Consider the following 14,808-nt stretch of genomic DNA (forward strand, 5'->3'; position numbering starts at 1 on the left):
AATAACCCAGCTTCCACTGTTCAGTGGGGAAGGTAATTATACAAATTAACAGCCAAATGACAGAGAAATTTGTTTTTTCAATATTTCTTCTCTTAAAAAGGAGACATTTTATTCTTAAACTATGTCTCCTACTTAAAGTCTCCTCCTCCCAGTATCAGCCCTATCAAGTCCCTTCAGGATCTTACATCCCCACAAAATCACCTCTGATTCTTCTAAACTCCAGTGAGTACAAGCCCAATTAATTCAACCTTTTTTTTAAATGAGACAGCCCTTTATTCTAGGAAAGTTAAATGAACTTCCTCTGAACTGCTTTTAATATAATTATATCTTTTTTCTGAATAAGGAGTGTGCACACACCTATGTGGTCTCACTAACACCTTGCCGAGCTGCACTAAAACGTCCTTACTTTTACATTCTGTTCTCCTTGGAATAAACACTAACATTCCATTCACATTTCTGATCACTTATTGTATATTATTATGGAACATTTGGGATTCATGTACCAGGATACCAATGTACAACCATTAGTTCTCTCCTTTTAAATGGGATACTACTTTTTGAGCTGCTAAAATGAAGTAGTTCCTGTTCCCACATTATACCCCTTCTGCTAAATTTGTGCCACTCACCTAACCTGCGTCTGTCCCTTTGTCGACTTTTTTCCACTCCTGACAACTTACCTTTTGTATCGTGGTGCCATCCAAAGATTAGCCACCTTGCAATCAGTTCCTTCATGTAAGGACTTGATATAGATTGTAAATCTATTGTACATCAGCGAAAGCTAAATGCTTATTTCATGTTCCTCAGGTTACTACCATAATCCCGGAATGCCGGAGACTGACTGCAAAAAATTGCACAAAGAAAATAAGCAGCACTTGTCGTTCAACAAACTTTAACTTGTTTTGACATAAACTGTTGCAGTTATTTCTGATACTTCTTACAGAACTTTTAGAATATTCATCAGTAAAGGGAACTTCAGTTTGTTTTTTTTGTCAGATCTGCTGATTCTCTAATACTCTCACTGGGAAGTTTCACTTCATTGAGTCTGAAGTTAATTTAGCATACAGAAGCAGACAGTCCTTTTTCTTGGTCTCATATTGATGCAGCAGCTGGTGCTATTGTACACAAAGAAACTTGTCTCCACTAAACATTGTTGTTTCTTTACCTGAGGGAAAGATGGAAACAAGAACTTATCAGACAGCTGGTCACACATTTGAAAGTAAGTTGGCAAAGGCTGTGGATCAAGTGGTAGGGTTCACGGAAGCAGTTCAATTCATCCTAAAAGAGGTAGTTGAAGGGCTCCAGAACAAAATAGGAACATACGCACATTTGCCACCTCACTACTGAAAACCTGGGCCTTTTTGATTCCATTATAAATGCCGATAGAATCACTGATGGTTTCAGTAGAGAAGGCAGCTTTTTGGTCTGTTGTGTTTGTGCCACTTCTCTGCATAAGCAACTCAGCTAATCCCAGAATCCTAGCCTTTCCCTATAGCCTTGCAATTTATTTATGCTTCAGATGCTTATCCAATTGCCTTTAGAAAGTCATAATTGTTCCTCCTTCCTATATACTTTCAGGCAATATGTTCCAGATTTAATGATTCACTGCATTGAAAAACAAATTCCCTCATATTGGCATTACCTCTTTTAGCAATTATGCTATATCAGTGTTTTCTGGTTCTCAGTCCTTACATATTGGGAAATTTCTCTCTGTATGTACCCTCAAAATTATGAACAGCTCCATCAAACTATCTGGTAACCTTGTCTTCCATAAGGAAAATAACTTCACCTTTTCCAGTCTGTCTGAAAAACTGAAAACCCTTATCCCTGGTGTAGTACTAATATGTACAAATGATGATGATCAAACAAATGATTTGACTCTGATATCAACAAAAGATATCAAGGGAAGATAATAGACTAAAACGAGCATTTAAAGAGAGAGATTGTAGACATGACACTCGAGAGCTACATTTAATAACCTGATATGTACTAAAGTAAATTAGAAAGATTTTATAGTACACCAATACAGGAAGCATAGGGAGCCAACAGCTCAAGCTGAGTCTTTGTACCAACTTCCACAACCTGGGGATATGAGGATCTAACTATACTATTAATGATATTCACCTAACACGTAAAATAAAGCATGCTGGCAGTTAAGGAAATTTCCAGAGCCAGAATGGATGACTCTGAAGGTTTTGTGGGACCGTAAAGATCCCAAATGCACAGCTGAAAAAAAGTGGGAAGATCACAGAGCAAATCAGGAACTTGGGAGACTTCAAGTAAAAAGCTGGAAAAGAAGCAGATCACAAAGATGCCTCAATACATACAAAGGTTCAGCCTTAGACTTAAAAGGTATGACTGTGTCATTGTTTATGTTAGTACAGCATGGGAACTCTGCACCTAGCCTGTGCCTGCCATGATGCCATTCTAAACTAATCCCACCTGCCTAGATATGATCCATATCCCTCTATTTTTTATCAATTCATGTTATGGATGACACACTCTGGAGGGCAGCAGTAGATCAAGCAGAAAGGGAAGCTCTTATTCTTGTAGAAGTATGGAGTCTTATTCCATGGCAACCAATTCTTTACCGGGAACTGAGAGAAAAGTCAGAGAAATTCATGTGGCTCAGAGAACAGAGAAAGCACCAAGGTCAGACAACTCTGTCTGACAGGCCAAGTGCTACAAAAAGTACCATGAGCAAAAACAACGCTTCACAATAACATAAGATTTATCAGTGGTACAACCAGAGAATGATTATGTCAAAGTCAGTGAGTTGAGAAATTCTACAAGCCTTCTATAGTGAGTAGTGGGCAAGGTATGAATATGACAGTAGTGGTGCATGTTGTTAGAAAGGCCAGGGGTGGGATGGAGCATCTGAGGGGTTAGACTGTGTGTGTATGTGTGCGTTTGTGGAGGTTGGGAGGGGGGCAGAGTGGTAGGGGTGCCTGATGTCAAGAAAAGGTAATTTCTTGAGGCACAACCCCTGTCCTTCCAAATGCTTGAAGAAGAATCACTTTCTGGGCTTTAATCATACTCTTGAACTCCTCCTGTTAACCTGGAAATTGAGGCTGGATGGGCAGGCCAGCCTAGGCCACAGTTGTCTCACAGTAAAGTTAGAGAGAAAACAGGATAAGATGGAAAGGTGGTGGGAAGACCTTCTGGGGAATTTCTGAATTACCCGTTAACTACATAACCCCTGGTGTAGTAACATAAATTTCTGTCCCTATCTCCATTTGTAGAGACTCAAATCTCTCTCTCTGCTTTTTAAATTGCTTTCTCAAACCCTGATAATTTCAACTACTTATACACATATAACACAAAGTATTTCCTTTCCTCAACTTCCTTTATATTGCCTTACCTCATTTTTCATACGAAAATGGAGCTCTTCACACTCCATGCATTAAACCACATCTGTCATGCTTTCGCCATTCCCCCAAACTAAGACCTCTTGAAGTCAATCGCTTCCTCCTTACAGTTCACATTACATCCAAGCTTCATTTCATTTAAAAATGTTATAATTTGCTATTTATATTGATAAGACAAACTAAGGACCAAACATCAAACCCCTGGGGGAAACGCTATTATATACCTTTCTCCCAAAGAAGCAACCTTTCTCCATATACTGCTCTCATTTTCCTAACATTTTGATAAATTGGATATAAAGGCTGATACTGCTCCTTTCATTCCACTGGTTTCATCGTTGCTGGCTAGCACATTAAGGGGCCCTTTATTAAACAACTGTTGGCAATCCATCTACACCACATCACCTTCACCAACATGTCCTGTACCCGATCAACAAACTCAATCATGTTGGTTTAAAATGATTAGCCTGTAACAAATCCATTCTGGCTTTCATCATTTAATCCACAGTTGTTCTAGTGATTATCAATTTTGTCCTGTACAGGTGTTGTGATTGCTCAAAGGTTTCCAGTCATTGTAATTAAACTGACTGGCCTGCAGTCGCTGGCTTTATCCTTGGGTATTTCTCCAGTCCTCAGGCACCTCTCCTGTATTTATGGAAGATGAAAAGATTATGACCAGTTCTTCTACAATTTCCATCCTTACTTGCCTCAAAATCTTAAAATGTATCTTAACGGGTCCTTGTAGCTTATCAAACTTCAGTTAATCCAGCCTTTCTAATGGTTCATCTTTATCTATTCATAGCCTATTCGATATTTCAACTACCTTCTCTTTCATTACAATTTGGCGACACATTTTACTCTGATAAAGACAAAGATGAGTACACACTGTTCATTTAATAACTTAGCTGTATCCCCTCCCTCCATGTTTAGGGCATCTTTTTGATCCTCAGTTGACCTGACCTCCCTTTTTCCTTTATATATTATGTATATTGTTACAAAGCTGGTCCCTTTTTATAAAAGTTGTTTCTTTTCTCAAGGATACTGTGTCCTTGACTTTTTTCAGAGGGATTGTAAATGGGGCGGGCTATGATTAGACTACACAAATGAAAAGGATTTTGAGAGGCCTTTTGTTTATATGAGAACAGATGAGACTTCAGGCCAAAGTGATCATGTCTTAATAGTGACCTGTACAATGAAAGGGGAGTAGTCAGCTCTCTAGCTGAATAGTTCAGTCCTGAACTAGTTAGGAGTTTAACAGTGAGCTGTGTGGAAACTTTCTCTCTCTTTCTGCCCTTCTAACTTCAACCTGTAAGCATCTGCTCCATTTTTAAAAACTATTTTTAAGGGGTTTTGCTTATTGAGACTTTTGTGTATATTTGGAACAGCAAATTAAGTCCAGTTTGGATAGATTGAGTTCTGTATGGGTTCTTTATTCTGTTCTCTGTGTTTCATTATGTAATTTTGTGAATACATTTCTGTCTGTTCTAAAACCTAGTGGTCAACCTACCTAACTTGTTCCGGGTAATTCTCACTGTACACTGACCAAAACAAATTGCAAATTTACGGTCTGGGCTGCCTACTTAAGAATGTTTCAAACATTCCATAACGGATTGGGGGCTCTTTGTGGGATTTTAAACAGTGAATGATAAGTGCCAGTGTCTTTCTGTCAGGTGTTAAATTTGGTTGGGTAGATATAGCTTGGGATAGTAATGGCTCTTTCAGTCGCCAAAAGTTTTGTGGAAGTGGATGCAGTGACTTTGAAAGTTTTGCAAAAGGTGAATAAGACCAAGCTGCAGGAATTAACCAACCAATTGGAATTGGACCTGCCTGCTTCTGTGAGGAAAGGAGAGATAATTACAGCAGTTGCTCAATGTTTAAACTTGCTGGAGAAACTATCAGAATCTATAGAGATGACAGAATTCAATTGCAAATGAAGCAGCTTGAGTTAAAGGTGCGAGATAAAGAAAGGTCAGCAGAAATGAGTTATGGAAAAAGAGAGAGCAGCAGAACAGAGAGAAAAAAGAGAGAGCAGAAAGACAGCACGGAAACAGACCCTACGGTCCAACTTGTCCATGCCGACCAGATATCCTAACCCAATCTCGTCCCAATTGCAAGCACCTGGCCTATATGTCTCCAAGTCTTTCCTATTCATATACGCATCCATATGCCTTTTAAAAGTTGCAATTGTACTAGCCTCTACCACTTCCTCTAGCAGCTCATTCCATACATGTACCACCCTCTGTGTGAAAAAGCTGCCCCTTAGGTCTCTTTTATATCTTTCCTCTCTCACTCTAAACCTATGTCCTCTAGTTCTGGATTCCCTACCCCAGGGAAGAGACTTTGTCTATTTATCCTATCCATCCCCTCATAATTTTGTAAACTTCTATAAGGTCACCCCTCAGCCTCCGATGCTCTAGGGAAAATATTCAACCTCTCCCTACAGCTCAAGTACTGCAACCCTGACAATATCCCTGTAAACCTTTTCTGAACCCTTTCAAGTTTCACAATAACTTTCCAATAGGGAGGAGACCAGAATTGCACGCAATATTCCAAAGTGACCTAACCAATGTCCTGTTCAGCTGCAACATGACCTCCAAATTCCTGTACTCAATACTCTGACCAATAAAGGAAAGCATACCAAATGCCTTCTTCACTATCCTATCTATCTGCGACTCCACTTTCAAGGAGCTATGAACCTGCACTCAAAGATCTTTTTTTTTGCAACACTTCCGAGGACATTACCATTAAATGTATAAGTCCTGCTAAGATTTGCTTTCCCAAAATGCAGCACCTCGCATTAATCTAAATTAAAGTCCTTTTAGCAGAAGCGAAAGAAAATGAGAGAGCTTTTAAACTTCAGAAACTGACACTTAAAAAGGAAAGTCAGCTGAAAAGGCTGGAGGTAAAGGCTGAAGGTAGGCTTAGTGAGGAAGAGATTGAGGATGAGCAAGCCCCTAGTGGTCAAAAGCCTAGTGCGAAACTGTTTAAGTAAGTTCAAGCATTGCCTAAATTTGATGAGAAGGATGTGGAAGCCTTTTCCATCTCAGTTGAAAACATGGCCAAACAAAGGCAGTGGCCAGTGGCAATGTGGGTTTTGTTGATCCAAACGAAACTTGTAGCCAGGGCTGGTAAGGTATTTGCATCACTATCAGATGAGGTATCTGGGGAGTATGAGGAGGTGAAAAAGCCATTTTAAGTGCATATGAGCTTGTACCACAAGCCTGTGGACAAGGTTTCAGGAATCTAAGGATGGATCCAGGTCAAACCTACATTGAGTTTGAACGGATGTCTCTCTTTCTGCCCTTCTAACTTCAACCTGTCAGCATCTGTTCCTTTTATAACAGCTATTTTTATGGGGTTTTACTTATTGGGACTATTGTGTATATTCAGAACAGAATAGTTTGGACAGACTGAATTCTGTAGGGGTTCTTTATTCTGTTCTTTGTGTTTCATTGTGTAATTTTGTGAATTGCAAATTGCAAAGTTATGGCCTGGGCTACCTTCTTAAGCATGTTTTGAGTGGTCTGGCCTAGTCCATAACAATATTCCTCTCTCTTACCTCAGTTCTTTCCGTGACCTATAATTTTGATTGAATTGGAAAGTGCTTTTTCACCTTTACTTTGCATATGCAAGAAGGCTAAATACTAAATTACATGCAATACAGAAGGCTTGGTTCAGGATATTAGAGACACACCACAAATTGGTTTTCTCGTCTGATTGTCTAAAGTTGGGAATGAATTACTCATCTGAAAACAAGGTGCTCGAATATGAAATCGGCTTTAGTATGTGAGAGAAAGTGGTTTATGAAACTAAATATTCTATTTCATATTGTAGCTGCATGATACAATCATTGGAGGGATGCGAGTATAAAAACTTCTTTAATTAATAGAAGCTTGCTTTGTGGAAGAAAAACTATTCTATGCATAGTGTCAGATTTCTCATTTGTAGCTGTGCCAAGAGAGATTCATGCAGCACAATAATGCATACTAAGCAGTTTCAGTGACCCAACAAATCTTAACACAATAGAGTTGGATTTTCAGAGGATTTTTTTTTCCCCAATCTCCTGCTATAAGTTTTGGCAGAAGATTGGAAGAAATTGAGAAATTACAGACACAGCAGAAGATAAAGATAATCCCTGTGGAAATTAAAGGAACATCAAAGAATACATTAAACATCAATGCAACTATTGATATGAAGGTGATCAAAAGCTGTGCATGATGCATATGGCGCAACAAAAAATTCAATCAATTCAGGAAGTGAGCAGAAATCGTGATTTCTTCCTGCCGAGAGCCCATTTGTCATAAAATTGTCAACTTGATTTTGTGCAGCTGGGTGGATCTCCACGCTTGGGCCTCTTTGTCAGGGTGCCACAGTGAACTGTCTAAACTAGACATGCCCATTCATCAGTTAGGCCTTCTCTATCTAAATTAGAGGAGGAAAATTAGTTTTCAGGTACAGAAGCCATAGTGCACCAGAACTCTGGACTTGATATGCTTACGTCACACAGCACATTAGCTTCCTTTTTTTTAAATTCATTTATGGGATGCAGACATCGTTGGCTGGCCTAGCATTTATTGCCCATCCCTAGTTGCCCTTGAGAAAATGGTGGTGAGCTGCCTTCTTGAACTGCTTCTGACCACCTGCTGTGGGTTGACTGACAATGTCATTTGGACGGAAACTCCAGGATTTTGACCCAGCAACAATAAAGAAATGATCTCCAGATGATCACTGGATCGTCAGTGGGTCAGGAAACATGTTGATGCTATTTGGGTGTCATGTTCTCAAGGTTGTCCTGATTGAAATCATTGGCTACAATTACAAGACTGTTTGTAATGCTGTATACTTTTTCAAGTGCACACTTCACTTTTGCATGGGGTGGAATGTAGGCCGCTGTCAGGATAGCGAAGATGAACGCACACGGGCAAGTAGTAGGGACATCGTCACAGAGTCCAAGAGGTCAGGCACTCAGGAAATCTGCTCCTCATTTGAGAGCAACGCCACGGAAATCTCAGATCCTCCAGTATCTCCTTGCACAGACTTCTACACTCTCCCCAAGTTTCGATACTGACATCTCGATAAGTCTTGTAAGCTGGATCAGAGTCAGAAATAACTGCTGGTGAGCCCTGCACTGTCACATCTCCGGAGCTGGCTGAAGAGGAAATGCACAAAGTTCCCGGCCTTGGTGTGCTACCAAAGACCAGGCTCCCGCTCAGCAGGAGAGGACATTGTGGTGCCAGCAAATTGAGCTTGTCATACAAATGTACAAGCAGATGCAGGAGCAGCAGGCAGGAAGGAAACCTGACAAAAATGTTTGCAGGACTGCAGTATGACTATTGGCGACCATGGAAAGCTGAGTCCAATGCAGTTAATGTCTGCTGGATCCATGCAGGAACCTGAACTCCATTACCACAGCATTGGTGCTGAAAGCAAACAGCCAGGCGACAGGGAGATGAGGGATCTTGACCTTATCCTGGGTCCCCCTTTCTCACAAGGAAACAGGGTGGTCCCAGTAAGTACCCAGATGGAGGAGGAACCACCGGGAGTCTCCATTCAGTGCTCTCCAATGGTGGCTGGGAGCTCCACCTCCACCCTGCCTGCTACCCTCAGCCCTGTGACATTTGGAGCCAAGGTGAATGCATTTGCCTCTGGGCAGGACATACTAGTTTGCACGTTCTCCCCGTGTCTGCGTGGGTTTCCTCCGGGTGCTCCGGTTTCCTCCCACAGTCCAAAGATGTGCGGGTCAGGTGAATTGGCCAAGCTAAATTGCCCATAGTGTTAGGTAAGGGGTAAATGTAGGGGTATGGGTGGGTTGCGCTTCGGCGGGTCGGTGTGGACTTGTTGGGCCGAAGGGCCTGTTTCCACACTGTAAGTCTAATCTAATCTGAGCTCTGTCCTTCCAGGTCATCCAGTGAATAATCCAAGGCCAATGGACTCCACTATTGGGCAGGCCCCTTCCACTCCAGGCCAGACCCCTGGAGTGCACTGAGAGGTAATGGGAGGAAAGAGAACACCTTCTGAAGGAATACAGGTCAGGATAGGTTCTCCCATTTATAAACACATGATCATCTTTTCTCATCAGCTGTGTCTGTCCAGCTACAACTGCAACATTGAAGGTTCAGTGCTGAGTTATCTTTAACACTGCTTAAGGTTTTCATGGTTACAAGTTCTGAAGTGAGTAGCGTTTGTACAATGTACAGGAAAGGGGAACTTGGAAAATACTTATTACTTTGGTAAGGCGGGTGAAACTTTCCAGTTTGCGGTCGATTGCGTGTGTGTCACAGTGTTAGTGGGATTGATTCCTAATGCAGCAGGATGTGGTTAAAGGTGCTTGGGCCCAGGATTTGTTCTCTACACGATAGGTCGATGCATAAAGTTCATATGGAGTGTGCACTGCTTTTCTTTCACCCATATTGTATGTGTGATTGCGTCATGGTGAGAGCCTTTGAAGGGTCTAACATTGTTCAAAAATGAAATTTTCACCCTCAACAAATGAAGAACACACACTACAATCTTTGGCAGCCATTTTCAGCTCAATAACACACTTCTTAAGTGGATTGATACAGAAGTCATGTATTTGTTTTTGAGAATCAGCCTCTTAGCCTTGGTGAAGCTCTAAAAGTACATATTTTTTACTTGTTTGTCCTCCCCATCAATCCCCATCAATTATAAACATTTCCGTGATCTCACTCAATCTATTTAACTAATTTTCCATATCCTACTTTACTCTCCCAACCCAAGCAGATTGAGTCACTGGGCGACTGGAAAAGGAAGACAAGGCAGGGACCTTGAGAGCATTTAAGGTGGCACGAAGTGAATGAGTGCTAAGAAAGCAAGTGAAGGTCCCTGAGGGACACTCTTGTGGAAGGAGATGGGGGCCTGCCCTTGCAGGCCAAGTATTCTGACAGCAGCATGATAGTGAAAGGTGTGGGTGCACTGCAAAGTACAGCACTGAAGTACAGAGCCATGTTGAAAATAGATTGCAAATGTACCATGAAGGTTTGGGGGATGGGTGTAAACAATCACTGCCCATGGAATAGCTCTGGGATGTTGGTTTCTAGTGTCCAAGATGGAAGTCTGGAGGGGGAAGCGACAAGTAGTACTCACCAGATAAACTCTCTGACTTTCATGTCAGGAATTGTTGCTATCCAGTTTCAATCTGGGGTTTGGGAAGGGAGGGTGGTGTGGGGGTAATGGTGCTGAATGGGAGGGATAAAATAATATTGAGAATTTCATGCATTACATTGGCTATTAAGAAGCTAACGTAAGAAGAGAAGAAGGAGGTGGAAGGGAAATCATGGAATGACTATCTGGAATCATCCCACTATCTACAATCTATACAAGCAATTTGTGGTATTACTCTGCACCACATATAATGGGGATTCACAAGTCTGATTAGATTAGTTTATTATCATTGGATGTTTATTGGATGGAATTGTATGTGATGGATATGTAGTACTGACTTTACTTCATGAGCAAAAGAGATTCTGTTTATATCTTCTATGCCTCTCCTTTTTCCTCCCTCTCTCCTTCCTAAACTGGCTTCTCAATGCCTTGAGGAGTGGACTCAGCTCTTATGGTAGGGAATTTGTTGAAGATGCAAATGAGCACCACAAACGTTGATGCAATGACAACTGGAAGAAGTGATTCTGAGCAGTATAGAAAGTGTATATTTTTGTTTCATGACAACAGTGGCTTAATTCACTGATCCTCATTCCAGGTGCAGTGAGCCCATGTGTTCAGATGGTGGAGGAGAATGTACAGAGCAAGTATCCATTGTCGGGAGTTACCAGTCTCTGGGTGTATGTGGGGGACCAAAGGCAGCAAGTAATGCTGACAGATCCAGAATAAGGCCACCCTGACAGCAGCTACAGCAGCATGCATTGATCGAGAGGATCTCCTTATTGAGGTCATATACCAACCAGTTCAGTGATCACCTCCTTGTTTCAAGATAAACAGTACAAACTGGTATGGACTCAACTAGAGAAGGGAATGTGCTTCCTAAAGGCATTTTGTCCTGTTGTCTGTGCTCCATTTACAAAGATAAAAAATAGGATCAGAAATAAGTCATTTTCCCTCTGCAGCTTACTCCATCATTCAATAACATGGTGGCTAATCTGCTTTTTGAATTCCAAGTCTCCATAACCCTGATAATCTTTAGTTCCCTTGTCTAACAAAGAGCTATCCACTTGTACCTTAAAGATATCTAATGACCCCATTTCCTCTGCCTTCTGAAGCAGAAAATTCAAAGGTCTGTCAGCCTACTGAGAGAAAAAGAAACTGTTTGTTTCTCTCATTGTTATGCAATGCCTCCTTGTCTGGTCTCACCCCAATATGAAACATCCTTTCCACATCTACCTTATCAGCAACCTTCAATATCTTATATACTTCAATCACATTATTCCCCACTCATTTAAACTCCAGTGAAAACATGCCCAACCTTTTCATACGATCCTTATATCACACTCAATCCAACTTTCATGTTTGGAAATCTCATTATAGCCACCTTCAATATATTTACATCCTTCCTTAAACCAAAGAGAGCCAAACTGCAAAAGTATTTAAAATGTGGTATCACCAATATCCTGTATAACTAAAGCATACCATCCTTATGTTAACGTTCAGTTCTTTTTGTAAAAAAGGGTAGCATCCTGTTAGCCAACTTGATTATAGGCTGTACCTAAAAACGAATTTATTGTTCACTCTGCACTTTCGAATTCTGCATTTCTCCTCTGTTTAAGGAATACTGTTCTTTTTCATTCTTACTCTGAAAGTGAATTACTTCACAGATGCCCACATATATTCTATCTGCCATAGTTTTTTTTTTCTACTCAACTTACCTATCTGTATTCATCTGCAAACTCTTTGTTTTCTTCACAGACGAATTGCCCATCTATGTTAGCATTGTCTGTGTATTTATCTATTATATTTTTGTCCCCTTCATCTGGGTCTTCAAGGTAAATTGCAAAATGTTGAGGGCCCAGTACAAACTCCGGCAGAACTCCACTCGTCACATTAGATAGGGATCCACTTAGACATGGTCTCAGTTTTTGTCAGGAAACTAATCTTTTATCCATGAGAATATGTTATCCCATACACCATGAACATTTATACTCTGCTGTAATCTTTGACACAACACCTTATCAAATGGTACAGCCCTAGAGGGACAATTTTGGCTCATAACTGAACAGATTTTCTCTTGACAGGGCAGAAGACCTCTCTGTCCTCCTTTTCAACATGCAGTTCCACACTCCTGAGAACCCAAGAAGAAAGTTGACATTTCCTCAAGAATAAAATATTCACAACATACTCTACACTAGGTAAGCTAATTTAAAAACTCCTCACATTTAAGTTAGATAGTTGGTGCGGTACTGTACTGTTTCACAAGATTGTGCAGTCATAATTTGCAGTGTTGCCTTAAAGCTGCTATATAGGACAATACCAGTAGATGGAGGTGTAAGATGAAGCAGACAGAAAGCATGGAGTGATCATTCATTAAATCTATAACATTGCATATGTGCTTTAAATTCCAACGGTCTCTAACTTCTTCCGAATCTGAATGGTCTCACTCTTTGCTCTTTAAGTAATACCACTGCTGGAGTGCAATTGAGGGAGGCTCGCTTGTTCAGCCAAGTGTATCTTCATGGAAACCAATTCCATGGGTAATGTATTCACTCTCTTGTCTGCTGGAAGTTAAAGTAAGAACTTGTGCACTCAAAGTGGTTCCCTATTTCAGAGATGACCCGTACTGCCACTGTGGGATCTCGAGTTGGAGCAAATGCAGTCATTTTCTGTTTGTGGTATTAATTGACAGCACTGTAAGCAGTTAACAATGGGTTGCATTTCTGCTCATTCCATAATAACTGGATAAGGCAAATTGCTTGCAGAACACCCAGGTGTCACAACATCACATTTGATAATGATGTTTATTACCAAACATTTCTTGTAGCACTGCTTTGTAACACACGATCTGTGTTATGGCTATTATGTTTAGATGGCATAAATATTAGTTTTGTTGTGTTTTGGTACAGGAACCTTACATATGTTACCTAACAAAGCGAATTTTCTGAATTCTGATACCATGCTTCAATAAGAACACAAATGTTGCCATGCATATGTTGTTCTATAGCTTCAAGCTAACATAAAGACTGTTCTGTCCACAGAACTGGCCGCACCCACAGAATGGATTAACTACGGTGATAAATTTCTGTAAGTTGCAACAAATTGTAGGCCTTCAAGGCACTTTTTAAAATTAAACTTGCAATTGTCCAATAATGGGTATATTTTAAACATTAAAACTATTTAATTACTAAGAAACTGACTGTTGGTATATCAATAAAATGAATGGATGTGTAGTGATTTGTGAAATAATATTCAGTTATTTAAGATTAGTAAACTCACTGTACAATGAAATTGACAACGTTTTTCTGACTAAAATTGTACCACTATGCTTAAATGTAAGCACAACGTACTCCTGAACACAAAAAGACATTCTAAAGCATCTGATTTCAGTCACTTGTGGAAAGTTTTATGCTTGGTCACATGCAAATGAGTTTGAGGAGAAACTTGAGTAAAAAAAAATCATTTTGAAACACTGGTAATTTTGAGTACAATTTGTGTCCAGATCACTAACGCACCAAGGTGGGAACTCTGCTTCTGGGCATTTGGAATTCTACATCTGCAGCAGTTTCCTTTCTCCTGCAGTGTGTGCCCAGATATAACGGCAATTTGCTGCTTAGCTTTTTTTTTGCTACCAGAGCACTTTTAGCGATGGCAATTTATTTTTTCTTTGGGCAGCTTATAAAATAGTCCGGTTTCTGTTTTTTTCTCAATATCAACATCCTCAAAATAATGGTTATTACAATCATTACTGCTATCTCAACCACAATTAGTGGACCTACTGTTATGACTGTAATGCCTGCACATGAAAAGAAAACATCCCAAGACCTTTCATTAGTTGAATACGAAGGGGAAACATAGAGATTTTAAGAATGGTGACCAAAGATTTCATCAGGAAGGGGGATTTTAATGAGGGCCTTGAGTAGACAAAGATGCAGAAGGTTTTAGGGATAGAATTCCAATGGCAATACTGCTGTGTTTGTTGTTCACTAGAACTATAAATGAAACATGAGGTAGATGAAGGCTAAACAGGGAATACTTTATTACACATCCTCTCAGCTCTACAGTTGGTCTTAGACTGACCTCCTCGCTCCTATCTCTGGGTCACCTGACCCACTCTCTTAAAGGGACACACACACCCAACTCCATGCACAACAAGTAACTAGTGGATTGAAAGATCAGATGGCAATGAGGGAAAAAGAAACAAAAAAGGCTTGAGAATTTAGGACCGTTGCAGCATTGGAGATTGTTTTATATATAAGGAAAAGAAAGATCAAGGAGGGAATTAAGAGTTTTAAATTATTGAAGTTGATGGATAGGATAGGATAGG

This window comes from Hemiscyllium ocellatum, chromosome 1 (assembly GCF_020745735.1).
Source record: "Hemiscyllium ocellatum isolate sHemOce1 chromosome 1, sHemOce1.pat.X.cur, whole genome shotgun sequence".
In the NCBI taxonomy this organism is placed as follows: Eukaryota; Metazoa; Chordata; class Chondrichthyes; order Orectolobiformes; family Hemiscylliidae; genus Hemiscyllium; species Hemiscyllium ocellatum.